At 35.3% G+C, this 12,314-nt stretch overlaps 1 protein-coding gene across 1 annotated transcript in view; it reads right to left on the reverse strand.

Annotated features, from left to right (window-relative positions):
- Nucleotides 1-12,314, reverse strand: part of LOC130217477 (ankyrin repeat domain-containing protein SOWAHC) — a 56,727-nt gene that overhangs the window by 8,439 nt on the left and 35,974 nt on the right. The gene's annotated exons all lie outside the window — the stretch shown is intronic.

Consider the following 12,314-nt stretch of genomic DNA (forward strand, 5'->3'; position numbering starts at 1 on the left):
ATAGGCATTGTATTTTGGTGCATTTAAACAGATTTATTAAATAGATATATTTATTAAAATAATATTTTAGTCACCAAACATTTAAAAATTGAAAGATAATACAAGTAAATTAAATTTGCAAAATATATATGTATGTATGTATGTATGTGTGTATGTATGTATATATATGTGTGTATATGTTTATAACAAAATAAGTTACAAAAACTATATATATATATATATATATATATATATATATATATATATATATATATATATATATATATATATATATATATATATATATATATATATATATATATATATATATATATATATATATATATATATATATATATATATATATATGTTTTTTTTTATTAATTAATTAATAAATTTTTTTAAACTATATATAATATTCATATATATACACACCTTTTTTGAAATATTACTAATTCATATTTTTGGTATTTTACTTTATAATCATTTTAATTAATCTTTTATTTGCTCATTTTCATTATTAACCTTATTTTGCTCAACTTTTTTTATCCTTAACAACTTTGCAGACAAAAATTTATTCTAAATAATTTTTGTTTTACTTTAATATTTATTTAATTTTATTAGTTTTACAAATGTAACTATTTACACATTTATTTATTCTATTTTAATACACTATAAAATAGACCTAGAAATTGCACAAACACACACAAACACATATATAGCTTTTTATAATATTATTTCATCATAATATTTGTTTGTATTTTAACATTATATTCATTTTACTTATATATTTTTTTCATTGGTCATATACATTATTAATTAACCTTATTTTCTCAACTTTAATATCTACTTCAATGTACAAATTCTTTTCAAATATTCCTTCACAGCACAGACCTAGAAATTGCAGACAAATATTATTCATTCTAAATAATATTTATTTTAATCATTCATTCATTCATTTTCACCACAGCGGAATGAACCACCAACTTTTTCAGCATATGTTTTACACAGCGGATGCCCTTTCAGCCACAACCCAGTACTGGGAAACACCCATACATTTTCTTATTCACATACATTCACTATGGCCAATTTAGCTTATCCAATTCACCTACACTGCATGTCTTTGGACTTATGGGAGAAACCGGAGCACCAAGAGGAAACCCACGTCAACACGGGGAGAACATGCAAACTCCACACAGAAATGCCAACTGACCCAGCGACTTGTGCTCCCCACTGCGCCACCGTGCTGCCCAATTTATTTCATTATTAATTTAATTTAATCTACTTTACTTTTATTTTCATATTTTTTTTCATTGGACAATTTAATTAAGCTTATTTTACTTAATCCCTAACTTTTTTACAGACCTACAAATAGCAGACAAATAATATTTATTCTAAAAAATATTTGCTTTATTTTATTATTTATTTGATGGCATTTCAAGATTTTTTACTTCTGTTTTACGAAAAAGTAATAATCTAGACATTTATTGATAATATTGTTTATTACTTATTAATTCCTCATTCATTTTCAACTCGTAGGGCCAAACAGAACTCGTCAATCAATCATTTTCCAATTTTTCACTCTTTATCCCGTCTAAATGCAGCTCTTCAGTGTCGTCTGGTTGTTTGAGCAGCTTGTTTGAGGCCGAACGCCATCGTCAAGCCATCTGATTCATCATGTAATACATCATTCACACTCCGCATGTTCATTGGGTCCCACCAGGCAGATCCCCAACCCTGCGCGTCCCACAGGTCTCCAGCGGCCCCAGCTGTGCACAGAGGGAGCGCAGGGGACGGCTTCCTGACATCTAATGGCGCTCTAATTACAAAACAACAAACCAGTGTGGGGAGGGAGAACAGAGCTGTCGCCCGCGCAAGATTGATGATGTTGGTCTGACCCTCTGATGGAGGAGCCACCCAACATCAGCCCGCTGACAAGACCTGTCAGGAGGAGCAGCGGCCGGCCGCACGGCACACATCAGCTCACACACACACTGCTGGCCCAGTAAAGACATTCACTGACACAATGTAATCTTTAAAACCTTACCCTAACCTTAACCATCATAAATGAAACCAAATCTGCATGTATAAGGGGTGCCAGAACGTGAGGAGAGCCAAATAGTCTCTAATTTACACACTGTGATCACACACACACTAGTACAGATGTCTTTATGGGAACTTTAAACAGATATATTGATTTTTAGACTTTATATTGTGTGATTTAGGAGTAGTTTTCATCATGGTGGACACAAAAATGTCCCCACAATGTCAAAATTAATTGGTACTGCTACACCTGTGGGGACATTTGGTCCCCATAATGTAAGGAGTACAGGGTACTCACAGGCGCACTTACATGCACACAAACATACACACCTAAGCATGTACACACACGCAAGCAAGCATGTACACAGACACACACATGCACCCACTCATACATTTACACAAACCCATGCCCACACGCACGCATGCACACACAGACACAAACATACATAAACACATATGCTCTAATGCACACAAGTACGCTCACACACCTACACACACAAACACACCTATTCACATACACACAATGGAAGGATTCATACACACATTCACAAACACAAGCGCAAACACACACATGCACTCACACTTGTACACTGCACACACACTTGCACAAACACATGCCTACACACACATGTACACACACACCAAAGCACACAAACACAACTACTTACACAAACACTTATACAAGCATTCACACACACACACACACACATGCCTACACACACATGCATGCACACACAAACATACATAAACACATATGCGCAAACTCACACAAGCGTACACACACACCTAAGCACACAAGCACACCTACTCACACAAACACTTATGCAAGCATTCACACACACACACACACACACACACACACACACACACACACACACACACACACACACACACACACACACACACACACACACACACACACACACGCCCAGACACACACAAACACACATGCACAAACATTTGAAAGCACTCATACTCGTGTATACACACACACACAAACACATGCTCACACTCACAAGCATCCTCACACAAACACACACACACACAAACACACTCACAAACACATGCCTACACACACATGCACACACAAACACATATATGTAAACTCACACAAGCGTACACACATACACACCTAAGCACACAAACACATCTACTCACACAAGCACTTTTGCAAGCACACACACACACACACACACACACCTACACACAAACATACATAAACAAATATACGCAAACTCACACAAGCATACACACACACCTAAGCACACAAACACACCTCCTCACACACACACACGCACACTCACAAACACATGTCCAAACACACATATGAACTCATACACACACAAATACACACACACACATACACAAATGCCCACACACAAACACACATGCATGCGCAGGCACACACACACACCTAAGCACATTAATAAACCTGCGCGGGCATGCGTGCACACACACACACCCCCCAAACACACACAAACCAATGCATCCTCACACAAGCACGCACACACATTCACAAACATTTAAATGCACTCATACTCGTATACACACACACACACACACACACACACAAACACATGCTCACACACATACACAAACACATGCATCCTCACACAAACACACACACACATGCCCAGACACACACAAACCCATGCATCCTCACACAAACACACAAGCACGCACACACATTCACAAACATTTAAATGCACTCATACTCGTATACACACACACACACACACACACACAAACACATGCATCCTCACACAAACACACACACACATGCCCAGACACACACAAACCCATGCGTCCTCACACAAACACACAAGCACGCACACACATTCACAAACATTTAAATGCACTCGTATACATGCTCGTATACACACACACACACACACACACACACACACACAAACACATGCTCACACACACACATACAGAAGTACAAACACATAAACACATGTACACGCTCACAGTCAACTTAAGACAAGTTTTACAATATTGTTGTCTGTGTTCAGTAGCAACACAAGTAATGCAGCAAATATTGCTTCAACGTTTCCCTCAATATGCACTAGGCTGTGAGCCAATCACAACAATCCATACCAGCTACTGACACTGTTTCATTTCACTATAATCTTCTATGTGAAGTGCTGTGACACAATCTACATTGTAAAAGCGCTATAGAAATAAGAGAGTTGAATTGAATAAAAAAGCTAACCAATCAGATCCCACCGCATATTTATGAGGGAGGGGCTTCACGGAACCAGCAAAATCAATGGATCATTTTTAGGAGATCAGAATACATCACATAAATACATCACAGTGCACCTGGTAAAGACAATCAAGCCTTTCAAAAGCACTGTGAAAGGTTGTTCAGTGCATATTTTACCTTAAGAAAAAACATTACAAATGCAACTTTTCTCATTCAATTAGCATGACATTTTATATACAATATGCTAAATTGTTTATAATATATGCTAAATCGTCATTAAAATATGAGATGTCAAAAGATTCCTTCTACACAAAAGCATCTGAACAATAATATGCATTTATATTACATCCTGGCTAATTGCACCACTCACTACTGAATGTTCTGTTTATGGATAGTTTAAAGTGATTACTTCAGTTAAAAATGAATGCTGTTGTTAATACTATTGATCATTTTTGTTATCTTATTTTTAGTACTTTTTTCCTAGTAATTGTGCAAAATATTTATTAAAAACTGTCATTTTATCCTTCAAATATTCCATCATTAGATTTGCAAAATACTTAAAAAACGTACTTACTTGTAGCTTATTCATTTTTATTTATTTATTATATCTGACAGAAATGGTTTCATTTGAACAATTAATCTTAATAATGTATACTTCAAATATTAATAATTTTTTATATATATTTTTATTGTATTAGTATTATTTGTATATTGGTTTTATTCATTTTTATACAAATAATTATTTATACATTGGTATATATGTATTTTATATTAAATATATGTAATAGATTAATCCTGTTGCACTGTAGAAGCTCTGTCACGAAAACAAATTCCTCGTATGTGTGAACATACCTGGCAATAAAGCTCTTTCTGATTCTGATCTAATTATTTATTTGTAATATTTGAGCGAACATACATTTTAGGATGCTTCAGACAATAAAGTTAGCATTTATTTTAAACATAAATAAACTTACTTGTGACCGTGCATTTAAGGTTAATTAATTTCATTTTAATTTATTAATTTTATCTACATTTAAATAAATATTTGATATAAATACAAATTAATTGAAAAATACTTTGCAATTAAAATATTTTAATTATTCCTTCATTCATTTTCTTTTTGGCTTAGTCCCTTTATTAATTAAGGGTCACCACAGTGGAATGAACCGCCAACTTATCCTGCATACAGTATGTTCTATGAATGCTATTCCAACCACAACCCAACACTGGAAACACCCAAACACTCACACATTCACACACACACTCATACTCATACACTACGGCCAATTTAGCTCATTCAATTCACCTATAGCGCATGTCTTTGGACTGTGGGGGAGCACCTGGAGGAAACCCACGCCACAGGGAGAACATAGAACATGCAAACTCCACACAGAAATGCCAACTGGCCGAGCATTTTTTTTGGCTGTTTGCACTATTTTATGACTTACGAGGTGACAAAAAGATCCCCTTCTTAAAGCCTTTGACACTAACATGTCCAAAAATAAATAAAAATAAGCAAAATTTGAACCTAACTTCATTCAATGCTTTCTGTTTTATTCAGTTGTGTACTTATTAATATTTTTAATGGAAAGCATATATTTCTTAATCATTTTTATATTTTCACATGTATGTTTTCTCCATTTTAGTAGCATTTACATTCACCAAACTTTACAGTTTTATTAAGATCTAAATTCTGAAGGTTTTTACAGAGGCATATGTTCATACATGTTTTTTTACAGATTATGTACAACATTTTAACATACAAAATCTGGGTAAAGATGTTTTTTCTGGCTGTTTGCACTATTTTATGACTTAAGGGTGATAAAAAGATTCCTTAAATCCCTCCTAAAAAACATTTGACACTAAGGCCAAATCCCAATTAAATTTTTTTATTTTGGCCCAGTCGGGACTCGAACCAGTGACCTTCTTGCCCTAAGGCGATCGCGCTACCCACTGCGCCATCGTGACGCCCTATTTTAATTATTTTAAAACAAAATGTCATTGCGAAATTAAATGTTTTAAGAATGTTGCATATACATTGAAATAAATGCTTAATATAAATACAAAATAAATAAAAAAATTAATTAGAAACAAACAGTAATATAAATAACAGTAAGAAACAAAATGTCATTGCAAAAAATACCAAATTGTAATTTTTTAAGCCTATTTTTAATAACAAGAACCTACTTGCTGTAACTACACTAAACAGAGACTGAAATATTTACTTCTGCATAAACTGCATACAGCTTTCCCAGCACACACACATCTCCACTATTGTGTATTCTTCATCTCTCGCCCTATACTAAAAGGCAGGTTTCTCTGTCTCCTGTAGGTGTTTCCAGTCCTGCCCGTGGGACATATTGTGATAGATGAAGTCTGGTTCCCCTATCAGCCGCTCTATTGTTCTGACTGTCACACCCTTGAGATGGATTGACCTGCACACATGCTTGACTGACGGACCGACGGGTTTCATGGGGCAGCGGCGTGACGGACGACGCTCAACAGGATGTGACGTCTCCTGCTCTTCTTCGGCAGGTTCCTGTTCGGGCCTGGTGGGGATCCCTTAACTCTCACTAACCAAATAGCACCTTTGTGTCCACTATTAAAAGAGACATATTCACTGCGGCTTTTAAACAAGAGAGATGGATAAATGATGTACTCACAAACTGAGAGAGGAGGAAGTCCGGGACGCATCGGGAAGAGAGGACACGGTAGAGAAAGAGGAGAAAGAAAAGATATGAATTAGTTTATTCTTATTTAGAAACTTGAATTAGTAACAAATACTGTAACAAATAACAACTTGTAACTTGTAACAAATACTGAATTTGTTAACACTGTAATTTGTTTAGATTTTTTTCTTATTTTTAGTTGAATGGAAAGAAAACACTTAAACTAAATACTAACTAAATGCATGTTCAGTATATTTACATGGCAGACTTTGTAAGTGGAATGGTAAACTGAATGGTAAAACTGAACGCTTCACTAGCGAGAAAACAGTTAAACAGAGCATCTGCAGCTCGAGGATAAAGAATGAGCCTCCTTCATTCAGCCTCTTTACTTTTACTCTCGACTTTACTTCTTTATAGGGATGCACCGATACCATTTTTTTGGAACCGATCCGATCTCTATACCAAAACTCTGAGTATCGATCGATACAGATCCAACCCCGATACTGTGCTGTTTTTTTTTTTTTTATAAGCATAATACAGTTTCTATGCTCTGGTGCTAAACTCAAATAATATATCTTCTTTAGTAAAAATAACAGACTTATAGCCCTACTATACATGGCAGACGTACAATCTAACTAAAAACATAATGCTTGCTGTAAAGTAGGTACATTATTTGAGCATTCGTTATGACATTGATCTGGTGTGGTTCAGCTTAAGTTTCCTTTTTTAATATTAAGATTTTTCTTTGAAATCTGTAATAGGCTACCCCTATTGACCCTAATCATTGGTAAAATAATCAGCCTTTTAGCAAAGCCTGATATTTTCCTGCAGGTTTGGTGTAGACTAAACTGTCAGAGGCCAGTTTTACTTAATAATCCCTCGTCAAATCTCACCGTGAGTGAGATGAAGAAAGTTAAAAACAAGGTCCGCTTATATGCTTCAGTGCCAAAACACAAACTGGTCTGTTTAATACAATATTAATACAAATATAATTACAGTGAAATATTCACAGTTGCAGAGTAGCCTATATCAGGCTAAATTATTTTCTGTTAATGACAATCCATATTGCGCCTGTCAGTTTCACTTTCATTCATTTAATCAACTACTTTGACCACAATGAGCCGGGCTTTACAAACTATTCGCAGCACTTAAAGTATTCCCCTCGGAGGAATAAACTCAGTCTGAAGGACGAGAGAACAGAAAGTCATTGCGAGAATAATCTTACACCGCGTCTGTGCACAGCCGGTGCACGTGAATGAAGCGCTTGATGCATCGGAGACACAGCGTGCAGCCCTCCGGTATCTGTGGTCACTTCCGAAACAGCAGCTCAAAGGGAAGAAATCAGTGCGTTGAGGATCTGTCCAGTGTATTATTGAGCCTTTTCTAATTAAACATTTCAGGTAGGCCTACTTTGTGTGTGAAGAGCAGGTAATAACCCTCTCTACTCCAGTACTGCAAATGCGATCTGCTGATCTGACAGACACAGCGCAACAAGGTTTAGAAACAGCAATGAACACTTTGTTGCAGTTCAAAATGAACCCATTTAATGAAAAACTAAATAAATTTCTCCACTAATTACTTAAACTAACAGGAACAAATAGTCTTGGAGAAAGTTTTTCATGTTGTCATGAACGCGACATGCAATTGAATTTGTGTTGAATTTGAATTGTGAATGAATGAAGAATAATTGACAGGCGCGGCAGAGAGAAGCGCTAAAGTGAACATGAATTTACCCACATGAATATTCATCTGTACTTCATATTAAACTATAGAATGGCTTCAGAACATTTGGGATATAGTAGGCCTACATGAGAATTTCTAGTGACTTATAATAGTCTACCTTCATGGCTTAGTTGGCTTATAAACAGAATATAGCGCACACGCAAGATAGGATTTGAATCGGTACCGGCTGGCCGAATTTCTAGTGACTTATAATAGTCTACCTTCATGGCTTAGTTGGCTTTAAAACAGAACATAGCGCACACGCAAGATAGGATTTGAATCGGTACCAGCTGGCCGATACCCGATCCAGCAAAAATATGCGGTATCGTACCGATATCAGATCCAAGTATCGGAATCTGTGCATCCCTACTCCTTTACTTTCATTGATAAGGAAGCGGTGTTGTACACACTCCACTGAAGTCATCCATTAGCCTACATATTTAATTTCATTTGTTAAGCACAAAGATTTGTTTCAAAACTTTTTCTAATAGTTCTAATTTCCAGCAAACAAATAAACAAACAATAATAACGGAGTTATATCCAAGCACACAACCTATTCTTATGCCCCATATGGTGATGCATACAATTCCAAAACCCAACAGGTGGACAAATCTAAACTTTTTTTTATTAAAACAAATATAAATATGCATATAATAAATAACACTGCTAATAATGATAACATTATACAAATGCAAATTGTCATGAATTAACTGAAAAAAGCCCCCTGACATGACGAAGGCATGGAGGCAGTGGTTTTTATATTTATGTGGTAAATAATAATTTTTGCAATATTTTAATCCTTTATTTTCTGGACTTTAGACCAGCTTTTACTTGAGGTGCTTCCCAAATTGCATACTTATGCACTATTCTGAGCCATTTTGTAGTATAAATAGTGTAAGTATAATAAGTGCACTTTAATTACCCGGATGATGCACTTATTCAACCGATAAAAAGAAGTGTGGAATGTTGGACACGTCACGCACTCAACGACCGCAGCTTTGCTCATGTAGCGGAAGAGGCGGAGCTATTGGGCTCACATGTTAGATAACTTTATTTATTTTGAATTGTGAAAGCAAAATTCTTCTACGAGAGTGATTATAGTGCCTCCCAGTGGTGAATGCGGTTATACTCATGGGAGGCATTATTTGGTAGTTTGGTCATTTATTTCACTAACCTGGCAACTGTCAAAGACATCAGGGAAATGGTTTGAATTTCCGCATAGTAAAAAAATCTATTAGTGTTCCATTTGGGATGACACCACATACATATACAATGCTGTTGAGTGTGTAACTGCATAAGTGCAAAGCGTATAGTGCGCCATTTGGGACGCAGCTTAGGTCAATGGTGTGGTCTATTTCAGTTTATCAAAATAGCAACTCAACAACAATGCTCCTTAACACACCCCCTTTATAGACCAGCACACCCACGAGTCCACAAAGTAGCGCAAATGGATTTGCTATTTAAACAACTTGGTGCAAAATATGAAAATTTGAGTTGCGCTGGTCTGAAAATAGCAACAAATCACGCCATACATGTCTTGTGCCTTATTGTGTCAAGTGTATGATTGGGCCCAAAATGTTAAAATGTTATAATGTTCTTAATAAAAATCATCAAGAATTATTTTATTTTACATTTTATGTTGGTGTATTGTTTTTGCAGTACACCTGTGTTATGACCTGACGTCCACTGAAGTGTACAAAAGAAACTAATCAAATAATATTGACATTTTTATTATTTTTATTTAGTCTTGTTTATGGAAGCCTTAAGAACGAAATGAATTCCTCCCAATTTCTCTGAATCTTGGAACATAATTCAGGTCTGAAGGTGTTAATGAAATTGGCCATCAAGTTTGAGCAATTCTTACACACTTTGATCCAACTTTATAGCTGGCATTTCATAAATATAGGCTATAATATGCTAACATAAATATTGTTGTGTACCTGTAAATATTTGGATTACACACACATGCACACACAGTCTCATATCTACTCCTATTGAGTAGCATTCAAATGTTTAAGATCAGTAAATACAAAACTAATTTTAAACATGATTTCATCCCATGCTTGATTTAATTTGTGAAATGTTTGCAAATTAGCTAATATTTCATAAAAAATACTTTATTTGCATATTTAAATCATAAGATTTTAGCAAACTTCCAAATCTTTTCCAATTATTAATGTAATCAATCAACTCGAGATGCATGGCGAAAAGTATTAGTTCATTTTTACCCTGTTTACCTGCAGTGTCTTGCTTTAAAATCAAAAGCGAGTGGTCCTGCTTAAAGCAAGCCATGTTTACGTTGCATCTGGAGATGGACTGTTTATTTATGGGCTTCACCGCAAGAGGTTCAATTGGAATTTTTCCCCCAAAGGAGCTTCCAACGTGTGAAAGGAAAACAGAGATAATGCACGTCGTGTCGAGTTACAGGCTTTGGGTGAAGTGTAACTTTAGCGAGCGAGAGGCTAAAGGCAAAGATTAACTACTTAAACTTAAGACTTAGACAATAGAGCTGACAGAAAATATCCAGGATGGCAAAAAAATGAGCATCCTTGATGTATTGACTGCTAAAAAAAGGTTCTGTAAAGGTCGACTGAGGTATTAAATTTGGAAAAAGTTGGAATGACATGAGATATTTGTGAAAGATTTATATTTAGTTTGAGAAAATCACACTTCGATGCACTCAAATCATGGGAATTCACATTTAATATAAAAAAAGTTTGGCATCAATACAATTTATTAATTTATTTTATTTAAGTCTCATCCCATTCTGCTGTATCATTTCTTACACATATTATAACAATACTATTACAACATTTTTTACAATTTCAAATAACTGTTTTCAATGTAAATTACTTTTCAAGAAACAATTATTATTATTATTATTATTATTATTATTATTATTATCATCATCATCATTGTACACTGCTCTGGGCATAGAAATTACAGTTATGGGTCACCATACTTGGCCATGTCACGGCTTACACCCACTGGCCACTTTATTAGGTACACCTGTCCAACTGCTCGTTAACGCAAATTTCTAATCAGCCAATCACATGGCAGCAACTCAATGCATTTAGGCATGTAGACATGCTAATATTTCTAAAAATAAACTTGAAAAGTTGTCGTTAGCAGGGTGGTGCCGACGTCACAGGTGAGCGCCCCGAAGGCACTGTAGTCCGTTTATAGCCTAATGTTAGCTTTTCAGTTCTTGCGTTTGCATCTAAGATCCAAAAGTGCTAAAAGTTGTATTTTCATGTCAGGATTATCTGGCTGGACAAAACGTGTAAGTGTAAGGAACTGTGTTTGAACACAGAGCTTATTATTTGCAATCTTTGAAAAGCCTATGGGAAAATCCTACAGGGATTTTATCTAGGGAACCAATTTTATGCTAGCAGCCGATTAGCCTACAAGGTGACGTCACAGTTCCTCCACTCTATAGGTAAGAAGTTAAGTTTAGCGTCGCATTCGCTGAAGATTACGGTTTTGTTTCTGCATTTTTCTTTGGTTAGTTAGTTTAGTGGGTTGGGGTTTAGTTAGATTGTTTTGTTATATTTATTTCTTTGTTTTGGCAACACTCCTGTTTTTCGTTTAATTTGGTTATTTAAAATGACACGCTAAACTACTATATTCATTGTTTGATATTCTCTGTTTAATAAATTGTTACTTTTTGTTTCACTTATCCATTTGTTGGG

The sequence above is a fragment of the Danio aesculapii genome, chromosome 23 (genome assembly GCF_903798145.1).
Source record: "Danio aesculapii chromosome 23, fDanAes4.1, whole genome shotgun sequence".
NCBI classification, from domain to species: domain Eukaryota; kingdom Metazoa; phylum Chordata; class Actinopteri; order Cypriniformes; family Danionidae; genus Danio; species Danio aesculapii.